The sequence below is a fragment of the Solanum tuberosum genome, unplaced genomic scaffold (assembly GCF_000226075.1).
Source record: "Solanum tuberosum cultivar DM 1-3 516 R44 unplaced genomic scaffold, SolTub_3.0 scf00175, whole genome shotgun sequence".
Classification (NCBI taxonomy): Eukaryota; Viridiplantae; Streptophyta; class Magnoliopsida; order Solanales; family Solanaceae; genus Solanum; species Solanum tuberosum.
The window spans coordinates 1218109-1232015 of NW_006239098.1; the positions used below are offsets into that span (position 1 = coordinate 1218109).

Genomic DNA, 13907 nt, shown 5'->3' on the forward strand with positions numbered 1-13907 from the left:
CACAATAATTTTAATGGTATGTGAATCTAAGAAGAGTCGTGAGCTATTCTCACTTCACTTCGAGTGACACGTGTACCCTCATTCAATTGATATTATAATTAAATCAGGGAAATGATGTCTCCTCATTCTCACTTCACTTAAAGTAAAAAACATTCTTGGAACATGCATTTTCAAATCTTGAACTTTCGTGGACTTGCACTGGCGACTAAGATCTTAACTTTACAGCACCATTTCTGTCACAACCCGAGCCTACACCCTGGACGTGGCCGGCTATCAAGAACCTTTTCTGGTCCCCAATTGAACCCTCATCCTGGCTGACTACTAGCGGAAGACTAACTCAAGCATACAAAGCTTATAACTTAATAAAAAATCATGAAAACTCAAATACAAAGCTTTAACTCAAATGAAAAACTCTAAATAAAAATAATATATTCAACTCACCACATAAGTCTTTAAAACATTTAACAAAATAAGTGAACAGACTTCTGAAACTCTGTTGTCTATCTATGAAGCCTCTAACTGACAAAGACGGAAGTCGGGACAAAACCCATGACATCCTGACAAAACTAAAAAGTAAATGAAATCCTCCTAAAGGAAGGAGGCTCACCATAGCTAACTCGAACTCCATGTGGTATCAATGAAGCTCATGTTGATGATCCTGAATACCTTTATCTGCATCATCAAACGAAGCAGGCCAAATGGCTCAGTACATGGAATGTACGAACATATAAGTGGAATTCTAAAGCATAAACATAAGCTTGAACTTGATAAAAAGGAAACATATTTACCTCTTCTCAACTCACTCAACTCAACTCAACTCAACTCAAATAAACATGGTTCAACTCGTCTAAGAGAGAATAAGACTCAACTCAATAAGAAGATATTCAACTCAGTGATAGAAGGAACAACTCAATAATAAGATACTCAACTCTAGTTACAAAACTCTGGATACTCAACTCAATATAAAGCAACAATAAAAGATTCAATATATGGAAATCTTTCAAAACCGTTGATATCAAATCAATGTAATGAAGAATACAATAACAACTCAATTTTTATATAATAAAATATAATACAACTATGTGGGAGTTTCTCTAACCGAAAATCATCACTATGAGCTATGTGATGATATAACGTCTCGTCCACGCTGCCAGAACTGTCCTATAACTTGTCAGGATACAGAACGCCTCAACTAAGTGGATCCACTAGTCTATGCTAAAAAGCATTAAGGAATCATCTAAAAAGTATGGCACATTCTATCCACGTTGGCTACATGGTTTATAGATACTTGAGTTATCTGAACTCGTCCCCATATCAGTGCTCAATACTACTCCTAAAATTATACTCAGCTCATATGTTTAAAAATATAACTCTTTCTGTGGTTTGAGACTATTACTCAAAAACTAGCTTAAAAGCTCTCTTGTAAATCGGTGTTTCCTCTCTTGTTTAAATGTTAAAACATTTTTCTCTTGGAAATACTTAATTCCCATATAATCTTTGGAAGAAATGAACTTCACTTTTACTCTTACTCTACTCATTGCTCAAGTCTTAAAACAAGTTTAAAAATATTGTAAATGAATTCACGAAATAAAGTTCATACCGAATTATGGACGTGAACTACTCAATTCAAGGTTTTCATTAACCATTACTAGAACTCAATACTCGAGACTCAACAACTCAGAACTCAAGAACTTCAATAATAATACTCGCTTCAAGAATGCTTGACTCAGAGGGTTTATGCGGAATTATGGGCATTAACTACTCAACTCAAGTACTCAAAGATACTTCTCAGCTCAAGACTGCTCGACTTATAGGGTTCATGCGGAATTATGGGCATGAACTACTCAACTCAAAGGCTTCAAGGGTAACATGTAATAGTCCCATGATTAGGAATAAAATCTCAAATAGGTTAGGAAGTCAATACTTAAGACTTAGAACTTGAAGGTACTACTTTTCTCAAAGATACTCAACTATGGAGTTCATGTGGAATTTATGGGTTTCAACGACTAAACTCGAGGGTCTACATAACAACATAGGAACTCATGTATACAACTCTTCCCATTCTCATACTTAATTTCTCAAAACCTAGTTCAAATCAATAGTTGATCTCAAAGGATTCACAATTGAATCTAAAAGTTTTCTTTAAACTCTACTCTTAACCTAACTCTACTCTTTAACTCTCTCTTGAATGTGAATTATGAATTATGAATAATGAATTCAAGAGTTATGGCCATGATATGAAGGATCTTATGATGATAAAGTAGAATCATGAATACATTCTCCTCATCCTCATACTCACTTGCTTGAGTCTTCAAACAAGTTATTAGAAATTGTAGAAGACTCCTTAAAAAGACTCCAAGGGACTTTCTAAAAATTGTTCGAAAGAACTCACAAGACTTAACTCTTAACTCTACCTTGAATTTGAATTATGAATTATGAATTCAAGGTTATGATCATGTTAGCAATGATTTCTAGGTGTTTAGAAGTAGTTTAGAGTGTTTCATTCCTCTTTGTGCACAGTGAGATTTTAGTGCATCGAAATGTATTTAATGTTTAATCGGTATTCACTGAGACCTAAAGTGGCAAGGAGAATCAATGAATTTAATTTCTATCCTTGATTTAGTTTTACTGTTAAAATGTCTCTTATTGATATTTGGTAGCTTGGGAGCTTTTTGTTCCAGTAAACGAAATAGACGACCAAAAAGCAACGGGAAATAGAAAACTTTAAGCATTTGAATTAAAGTGTGTGTTTTTAAAAGTTGAAGAAAAAGGAAAGTGTCCCAACTCTGAATTATATGAATTGAAGCCCATTAAAGTGAAAATTCTTGTAATGGATATTTCAATTTTTTGTCATAGATTTATCAGAGTTAACTTTAATTTCCACATAATTGTGATAGATTTTCTTAGATCTTTCAAGATATTAATAGTTGTAGAAAAACTAGGTGCAATACTCACGTTCTACCTTATCTTTGTTCTTATTTTCTTAAAAATATATAAGGAAAAAGAGAAATTACACACATATGTAAAATTACGTGGCATGGGGAAAGGGTGGAGCTGCTTGCTAGTACCAGAGAAGGTTATGCTAGTAATTTCTATTTTGTAGACTCACATATTAATATACTAGTCCTGGGAATGTGCGCTGCACGTTTATCCCGTAATTGACTTTAGAAAGAGTTAATTTATATATTATCATAGTGGAGCGTATATAAATTCATTGCTAAGTTCAAAGCTAAATCCTTTTGTATGTAAGTTTGACATAAGAATATATTTCTTCACATAATATAACATGAAAATTTTGTGTCAGATGTTGGAGGTTTGATATTTTGAATGCTTCATGAAAAATAAACCTTTTATTATATCGGAGGAATTAATATATTTTAATTACTAAACGTAAGTTAATAATCGAAAAAGAAATTGGCTATAAAAAATATACATATAAAGAAAAATATTTAAAAATGTCTAGGTCGTGTGACATTAAATTTATAGAAAAAATTACAAGTTCAAACGAAAAAAAAAGAAAAGTAAATAAAGACATGTCTTCCATAATAAAAGACATCACATTAAAATATAGGGAGAAGGGACGGATTTACCCCCGAACTTTAATAAATGGTACGTCTATGCCCTCCGTTATACTTTCCGTCCACATAAGCCCCTGCCGTCCAATTATAGGTACACACATACCCCTCTCACTAACGGCCCCCTCATTTTTTACACGTGTCTTAAATCTAATCAACTACCCGTTTGACCTTTCTTTTTTAACCCATAAACCAACTACCCGCCCCATAAACCCAATACCCACCCAAATTTCCTCTAAGATATATCTTATTATTTCGTTTCCTTTTTCAATTTTCCCCTAAACTTCAAACTTTAAAAAATCCCCTAAATTCTCGTTCTAGGAGAAAAAATTCTCTTTGGGTCTGAATCTTCTCTCTTCCAGTGACTTTATTGCACTTTTCCTCTCTCGATTTTCTCCACAATTTTTGGTTGATTGAATTCTGTGTGCATGCAAAGTTTTGATCTTTGTGTGGTGGAGTATTTTCAACATCGTGATTGGTGGAGGGGTGGTATAGAGCTCTATGAATTTTGGAAGGATTAGGGTTTGGATGTGATCTGTTGTTGTTTGTGGGTTTGTGTAAATGCTCGTGGGAGGGGATCTAGGGTTTCTCTCGAGCTTGGTGGTGGCAGCGCTCATGGTGGTTTTTGGACCAGTGTCAGATTTTATGGTTAGATGGAAATGGAGGCGTTCGGTGGCGAGGAGGGATGAGATCAAGAGGTTGTTGGTTTTGGCTTCAGAGGAGGCAGCCAGGGTTGAGCTACAAGCCGCTGAGGAATATGGGTATGATTATGGGTATAGGTGTGAGTCGTTGAAGGAGGAGTATGAGGTGTTTGTTGAAACACCGGCATCATCAGCACCACCACCAACAATTTCAACATCATATTCTGGGTCTTTTAATTAGGATTCCTTTTAGAGGAAATTGGGTGGGTATTGGGTTATGGGGCGGATAGTTGGGTTATGGGTTAAAAAAAAGGGTCAAACGGGTAGTTCAATAGGATTAAGACACGTGTAAGAAATTAGGGGTCCGTTAGTGAGAGGGGTATATGTGTACCTATAATTGGACGGCAGGGGCTTATGTGGACGGAAAGTATAACGGAGGGCATAGACGTACCATTTATTAAAGTTCGGGGGTAAATCCGTCCCTTCTCCCTAAAACATATAGACAAAAATATTGTCATATTGATTGAAATACATTTTGTTAGAAGTTGACTTGCTATAGACAAAATGTTTCATATGTATAAAAAACTAAAATAATAAAAAAAAAACAGAAAAGAAAGCATGAATATGTTAAAATATAGATACACAATATTTCTTGAACTATATATTAAAGGATTTGTATATAAAAAATTAAATATGAATTCCAATACAATAAAATTCAATGTAACATTTAGTCATATTTTTACTTTACATTATTTTTTATTTTATTTATACTTTTGCACTAATTTTTGTATCTCTCTGTTATAGTTAAGTACATGAATTTTCTAATAATGTGAGATTACATATAAAAAGGAAAAAGTACAAACATGTTGTTTTAAAAAGATAAATGATTATCAAACAACAAAGAAGACATAACTATTCATGTTTATCAAAGACTTTCTCTTTTACGGGTATAGTTGTGAAAATATTCTATGGGATGTAACATGCTTAGCCTCAAAACAATTAATTATAAATATAAATTGAGATTAGCTTTATTATATTTATATCCTAAAGATAGAATAAAGGAAGAATACAAAAAAATAGGAATCAATTACGAAGTTATATTTAAAAATTCAAAAAGATGGAGATATAAAAATAAAAATTCACTTACAACTTCATATTGGAGAATATTCATCTTGTAACAATGATAATTTACATATTTGTCAACAAAAAGAAGATGAATATGCATGAAATTTTAAAGAATACTTGTAAATAAATTAGTAAGAATTCTAATAATTACTTGGTAATCAAGATTTTACAACTGATGTAAGCTAACCTAATGTAGAATGTAAGATGATCATAAATTTGAATGAAAGAAGGGAATATAAATAATGTTGTGTGGGTGTCTTTGATAGATTCTGCACTACCCCCACTTATCTTACAAATTAAAATTCAAGGTTATTAGACTCTTCATTACCCACATTTAATTAGTACATGAATATATGATTGCATTAAGAACTTGTTTGATGCATGAATTTAAATATAACTATTACTTAATATTTAATTAATTAAATATATATTAATATTTAATTTATTTTAGGAGTAAGATAAGGGAAAATGGTAATCCAACTTTGATGTTAGGAGCTTCCCACTAATAATAATACTACTTATCCTTTAAATTCAACCAATCCATATAATTCTTCGAACTAATCTCAATCATATTAGATTGAAAACTATTTTTATAAAATAAAATAAAAAGGAATCGAAGGCCCAATTTTTACCATAGTCCCATGCTTTAAAATTCTCAAATTAAGCATCAAAATGTTCACAAGAACTTGCGGATTTTCTTCAATATTCAACATTTCAATTTATCTTTTAATAGACTTAACTGGCCAATTGGTAATCTCAATGTCATCAAACACAAAAGAAGGAAAATCAACAAGACTAAGTAATGACAATCCTGGTAACTTTAATATTTTATCCTTAGCATCACAGTTTTTCAAATATTCAACATAATCAGTGAATCTGTAATAGTAAACATTAAAAACCGTGTTTGGTTGGATCCAAAATAATGTAGATGGGATATTGAATTTTTTGTCGCCACTAAACCACTCTGATCCATAATAATAGTGATGACATGTGAAAAAGGGGTACCTTTATTTACATTTGATTGGATTAACTTGAGTATAAATTCTGACTCACGTGACTTTATAAAAGAATTGAACAAATGGAACTCATCAATTGAACTTAATTGGAATCTTCATCTTAGCCACAATAGAAAGGAAGAAAGCTTAATCCTTCAACATTTGAGAGATAACGTGTGCTAACAAATTAGAGTTACAAAAGCATGACATAAGCATAAGTACCCCTCATGAACTATGACCAAAATCTCAGTGGCTTGCCTTAATTTAATCAGGGTCTTATTATCTCTCAAACTCAATTTTTCATATCCCTGCTCCTTTTGTGCTGATGTGATACCTTCAACCAAATAAGTTTGTTATGTTTGTACATACGTGCCTGTAACGTGTGTAAATAATTTTTTTTAATTTTTTAAAAAATAACTAAATGTTTTAAAAGCTTTTTATTTATTTTTTTAAAAAATAATTCTTTGATATCTTTTTATTTTCTTTATCTTGTAATTAAATTAAGTTAATACACGTATGCTTTGTATTTTATACTTTTTTAAAAAAATAAATTACCTTCATTCATTGTTTTTTCTCTTTTATTTTTCTATTGATTTTATTTACTCTTTTTATTTTCTTTGTCTTTTCTTTCCATTTGATTTTAAATTTAATTACTAAAGTCTTATATATAAAATAAGTTAATTTCGAATAGATATTAAAATTAGTAAATAAAATCAAATTTTAAAAAAAAATCGTTAAAATTTAAGGACACTTTTTATTTATATTTTTAAAAAAACAAAAATCATTTTCTACAAATAATTAAAAGTGAAAAGATAAAAAATTAATGAAACAGAAAAATTAAAGTTTTAAGTGAGGAAGAAGTAAAAATAATTATTTCAGAAACTAAGAAAATTATTTCATTATGAATAATTTCAAACAAATTCACTATTTTTTCTGAAACAGAGAACAAGCTCTTAAAAAACTAATAGATTACAAGCTATTTTTATTAAAATCATCTATTCAGGAGTGATTTAGTACTCATTAAGAACAAGTAAAAACTCATTAGCAAAAGCCTTGAGATTCACACTTGATGTACCATTTTCCTTCATAGCTTCCTTAGCTAAGTCACTCCATTTCTTGACATTTCTTCTCAATTATTCCCCTTCTTCGCTGCTTCCCATTGCGATCGTGATACATCTATTAAACTCATCTCTTTCCACGACATCACCTTCACTGGAATTAACTCTAACACCATTCTTCCAGATATCTTGAATGAGTTTTGCATTACAAAATTGATCGTTCCATAGTCGGCATGCCACAATAGGTACCCCAGATGCTATTCTCTCCAAAGATGAATTCCATCCATAGTGGGTCTAAAACACAACCAACAGAAGGGTGTTTAAGAACTTCCACTTGCGAGCAACAATTCACCATCTTTCCTGCTTTTCAAGTTCGTCTTTGCAACTCAACTTGTCCTCCATCTTTTCTCCGTCTTGTTCTTCCCTCAAAAATAGCCTCCCACATTTCAGTAATCCATGACCAATCTCCTCCATCAATTGACTTGATATTTCGGAGTAACTACCAAATGCTATGTAGATAACCGATCCCTTATCCTTTGATTTCAACCAATCCATATAATTCTTCGAACTAATCTCAATCATATCAGCTCGAAATATATCACCATCAAGAAATATTAAAGGAATTGAAGGCCCAATTCCCACCATAGTCACATGCTTTAATATTCTTAAAGCATCAAACTACAAAGCTTCAAAGTGTTCACAAAAACTCTTGGATTTTCTTCACTATTCAACATTTCAATTTGCCTTTTAATAGACTTAACTGCCCAGTTAGTACATTCCACATCATCAAACACAAAAGACGGAAAATCAATTGGACTAAGTGGTGGCAATCCTGGTAACTCTATTATTTTTTCCTTAGCATCACAATTTTTGAAATAATCAGAATAGTTTGTGAATCTATAATAGTAAACATCAAAAAGTGTGGCTGGTTGGATCCAAAATAATGTAGATGGGGCATTTATTTTTTTGGCCACTAAACCAACCTATTCCATGATAATTGTATATATGACATGTGAAAAATGGGTACCATTTTTTGCATTTGATTGGATCAAATTGAAAATGTGTCACGACTCAGACCATTGTGATTCGCACCCATACTAACCCTCCGGTGGGAGAACCATTACTACAACCCAAATCTAACAACTTAACTGAATACTACGCATTTAAATATATGGAAGCAAGTTTAAATGACAATGTTTTGGCCACTAAAACCAACCCATTCCATAATAATTACATAGATGACATGTGAAAAAGGGGTACCATTTTTTGCATTTGATTGGATCAAATTGAAAATGTGTCACGACTCAGACCATTGTGATTCGCACCCATACTAACCCTCCGGTGGGAGAACCATTACTACAACCCAAATCTAACAACTTAACTGAATACTACGCATTTAAATATATGGAAGCAAGTTTAAATGACAATAAAAATGGAGTCCCCATAAGCTGCAAAGGTTTAAACAATTAACCAACCAAACTAATGCGGAAATTCAACCCCTAGAACCTAAAAGTCAATGTACCAAAACATCTAAAGTTCAACAACTCTAAACAAGAAAGGATACAACTCCAACTAATGAACTAATCAACTAACTAGAAAAGTGTAAGTCTGAAATGGTGGACACTCATGGCAGCCCGGAAGAATTGGCTCACCCTTGAATTCGAACGACAATCACTGATGATTAGTTCGTTGATAATGAGGTCGTTTAGGGGTTTATTTATGACCTTAAGTCACGTCAAACCTGCCACAGCGGCCCCGCCAGAACGACACAAATCCCGCTAAAGTGGCTTGCACGGAACCAGTGAGCTATTTTAATAATTCCAAGACCCCCATTTCACAACACACATCTAACCAACGACGCTCAGCAAATGCCCTTACGTAACCCTTAGAGTAGGAACCTTGAAAGTTACCCGAGTTCTTGGCCCTTTTTGCCCATGTCTTAGCATGATCATCTCGCCTCACCCCTCCACTTTCTTAACATAGTCTGTTACCTCATTGAAGCTCCTCCCTACAGAAGTCATATGAACAGATCATACTTGCAACTCAGAATTTAGTTCACTAATAAATAACTGGATTCTTTATTCATCAGTAGTGACCAATTGAGTAGCGTATCTAAACAAAGCATGAAACTTGGCCTCATAAGCAGCCACAGTCATACCACCCTTCTCCAAAGACATAAATTCATCTTTCTTATGATCTCTCAAAGTCCAAGGCACATACTTTTCTAGAAAAAGAGCATGAAATTGGGTCCAAGTAAGTGGAGCTAAAGTAGAAGATATGCATTCCATATAAGCTCTCCACCACTGGTTAGCCTCACCTTGAAGTTGAAAAGACACAAACTCAACCTCAAGCTGATGGACAATTCCCAATTTATGAAGCCTCTCGTAGCAATCTAACATGAACTCATAAGCATCCTCACTCTCAGATCCAAGAAACACAGGAGGCTTTAGCTTCAAAATCTTAGTCAACATTTCATGCTCATTGCCAGTCATAACAGAACCCAACAAATGACAGAAGAAAGCATCATTACCTCCCATTCCACCCGTCTTGGGTGTAGTGCTAGAAAATGAAGGATTAGCGGGAGCTTGAGTTGCTTAAACAGAAGGAAGCACTCTAGGACCATCCAACCCTTTCAAGAATGACATGATCTGTCAAGCTAACACTAGGTCTATGGGGGGAACATTAGTAGTCTCAGCCTGCACCTCTTCCTCTTGTCCCACATCCTCAACATTCTCAACATCAACATTATCCTCTTCTATCTCTTCATGATGTGCAAGAGGGTTCTCATTCACAGAAGCATTCTCAACAGGAGCTCCATTCCCAGCAGGCGTTACTCTCTCATGGCCTCTACCCCTTCCTCGACCACAACCTCTCATTGCAGGTTCCTCTGCTCGAGAATTAGCAGGAGCTACGGGCCTGACGCTGTTGAATCTAGTATTAACCATCTGTGGACAGAAGAGTGAAGGAGGTTAGATACCAATTTGAATCGCAAGATACCAATTGGAATCAACTCATAGCACGAAAGGAGACAAGGAAAACAGATAGATTTCCTAAAGTCCGATAACCTCTCAAAGAAAAGTAAAGGAGTCTATGTACCATTGCGCAAGACTCTACTTGACTTGTTTTAGTACATCCAGATCAACAAACCTAGGATCTGATACCAAGTTTGTCACGACTCAGACCATCGTGATTGGCACCCACACTAACCCTCCGGTGGAAGAAACATTACTACAACCCAAATCTAACGACGTAATCAAATACTACGAATTTAAAGATACGGAAGCAGGTTTAAATGACAATTAAAATGGAGTCCCCATAAACTCCAAAGGTTAAATAATTAACCAACAAAACTAATGCGGAAATTCAACCCCTAGAACCTAAAAGTCAATGTACCAAAACATCTAAAGTTCAACAAGTCTAAACAAGAAAGGGTACAACCCCAACTAATGAACTAATCAACTAACTAGAAAAGTGTAGGTCTAAAATGGTGGACATAGACGAAAATAGAACTCATGGCAGCCCAAAAAAATTGGCTCACCCTTGAATTCGAACGAAGATCACTGATCTTCTAAGCGAGGTCTGTCAGTAGCCGCTTGAAGATACCATGTACTCAACAAAAATAAGAGCAAGTGTAGTATCAGTACACAACCACAGTGTACTGGTAGGATCACGCGGCTATCCCATAAGTGTAACATAAGCAAGTCAATACAACCATATAATCACATGCATATATAGAACATATACAATATTATCAACATTTACGAAGAACGAACAACTTCACATTTCTCAAGATACACAAATATGACAAGTCATTGGTCCTCTCATGGAACCCAAACTCAAATAGTTATCATAACGGAGCGTGGCACCCGATCCAATGTTTATATCGGAACGTGGCAACCGATCCCATATTTATGCCGGAATGTGGCAGCCGATCCCAATTAGTTATGCTGGAACGTTGCAACCGATCCATTCAACACACCACAATCACAATCACAAGTATCTTCTCAAGTTCTTAGAAATAAGTCATTATTCATGGCATTCATCATTCATCTATATCATTTACAACAAGTGTGATCAATCATGCAACATTCGCATACATGCAAGTATCAGAATGAAGCAAGAACAAACATACATCACACAATCATAGAGTCACAACTATCACCTACCTCGAAACAAGGTTGAAACCCTAAGAAACTTGATCCTTCCCTTTTCGGATTTGTTCCGCTTGTTCTTGGTCTACAAACAATCAATATAATACGGGAATCAATAAATAATCACTAATTATCCGAATTACTAACAATTCTAACAACCCTAGATCAAATCCACGATACCAAGTATCCAAAATAGGGTTGTTTCCACCATAAAATCTAGATCAAAACCCTTTCCCATCAATAATTACCCATTCTATCACGTTCAACGGATCGAAAAATGGATTCGGGGAGTGAAAATCTTACCTTTAACCTCAAGAATTATGGAAAATAGTTAAGAGTCGCCTGGGGTTCGTTTCTTAGCTCTAAAAATTGAAAAGTGTAGAATGAGGTCATTTAGGGGTTTATATACAATCTTAAGGCACATCGAACCCACCAGAGCGGCCCTCACCCCGCTGCGGTGGCCCTGCCAGAGCGACAACAATCCTGCTAAAGCGGCTTGCACGGAACCAGTGAACTATTTTAATAATTCCAAGACCCCAATTTCACAACACACCTCTAACCAACGACACTCAACAAATACCTTTCACACTAAGATCAATTTCGGGAGTTCTACTCGCCCGAATTCAATTTAGTAAAGTCGTACGAAATCCTTAACGAGTTATCTATCCACCCATATAATCATAATCGTAAATAAATCACCCGATTGTTACCAGAATTCCCTACACCCGAATGATTCCAATTTCATCCAAATCTGGACTAGGTTGAGAAATTTCAAGTTACTACGAAAAAGTTTTCCGACCAAAAAATTTTCCCCGCTGGATTTTCTATAATGACGGAACCTAGACCCGCGATACTTTACAGAAGAATAGAACAGATGAAAGTCATCAACTGAACTTAACAGGAATTTGCCATCATAGCCATCAGAGAAAGGATCAAATCTTAAACCTTCAACGTTTGGAAGTTTTTTTATTCTATTGAAAGCTTATAGGCTCGTGGTTAAAGTCATTTCAATGCCTAGATTGATTAATTGTTTGGAAAATTGATGACATTGATTAATTTGGCCTTGGCTTGGGAATAGTGCTATAAGAACATGAGGCTTTTAATTCTTTACAATTTTCATGTTTTGGGTGGTGAAAAGAGAAGTATTCATGAAGGAGAATGAGGGTTTTGGGCTGGAGAACTTTGTTTTTTGACGTGGCTTGGTTACAACTGATTAGGGGTGACACATATTTATACTAGTAAATAGAGGGTTCTACATACAAAAAAAATCTAGAAAATTCATTATATTCTTTAAATATTCACCTTAACTGTAAAGTATTGATATTATATAAATATATATTTAATAAAAAAGTATCAAAAGATATTTTACTTAAACTAGAAGCTCCAAGAAGTACCTGAATTTATTGTTATTCTAAAAATAAACTTTATTACTTAGCAAAAAATAAAACAGAAAAATACATGAATACTTTTGAGTAAGTAACAAAAAAAATATAATGATAGCAAGTAGTATATTTTATTATCAAATATAATGTGTGTTGACGATTTAGAGATACAAAAGCATGATATTTTTATTTTTCCAAGAATCATCATTATTATTCAGTGAAAAAACGCAAGAAATGCATATGTACTTTAATCTAAGAAAAAAACATAATTATAGCAAGTACTAAGTTTTATTATCAGATATAATATGTGCCAACAAATTAGAGATACAATGCATAACATATTTGTTGTTTCATAAATTATCATTATTATTCAATAAAAAACACAAGAAATGCATGAGTACTTTAGTCTAAGAAACGAACAAAAATATGTAATAGAAGTATATTTTTTTATCAAATATATCGTGTGCTAACAAATTAGAGATACAAAAGCATGAAATTTTTTGTTGTTCCGAGAATCATCTTTATCATTCAGTAAAAAATGATGCAAGAAATGCACGAATGTGTAACGACCCGAACCGTCGTTATTTAGGAAAAGCAAAACATCAGGAAAATACTGGGGCCACTATCCCACTAGAGTGGTCCAGATGACGCTAGGGCCACAGTGCTCCAATGGGATGGGGTGCACCGAAGTGGGAATGACAGGACAAAACTTAAATAACGCAAAGTCTTATTTTCTCCTTTTTCCAAAAACACCAAAAGGAGGCGAGGACCACCCCAGAAACCCTCCAAAGACTGTTATGAACTTGGGAAGGAAGGAGAAAGAGATTCTAGCGTAAAGGTATCGATAGATTGAGGATTTAGGTCAAAATTCACTGCCTCGTCGTTCGAATGCCCGGATTGGAGATATAATCTTTCTAGAACTGCTAAATGCCCAAGTAGGCTAGGTTTTATTAATTGAGTAGTTATATATATGTGCTCAC

General features: G+C 34.1%; 1 pseudogene; it reads right to left on the reverse strand.

The window, feature by feature from the left end:
• Positions 1-7346: 7346 nt before the first annotated feature.
• On the reverse strand, positions 7347-12665 carry LOC102581217 (crocetin glucosyltransferase, chloroplastic-like; annotated as a pseudogene).
• Between the last annotated feature and the right edge of the window lie 1242 nt (positions 12666-13907).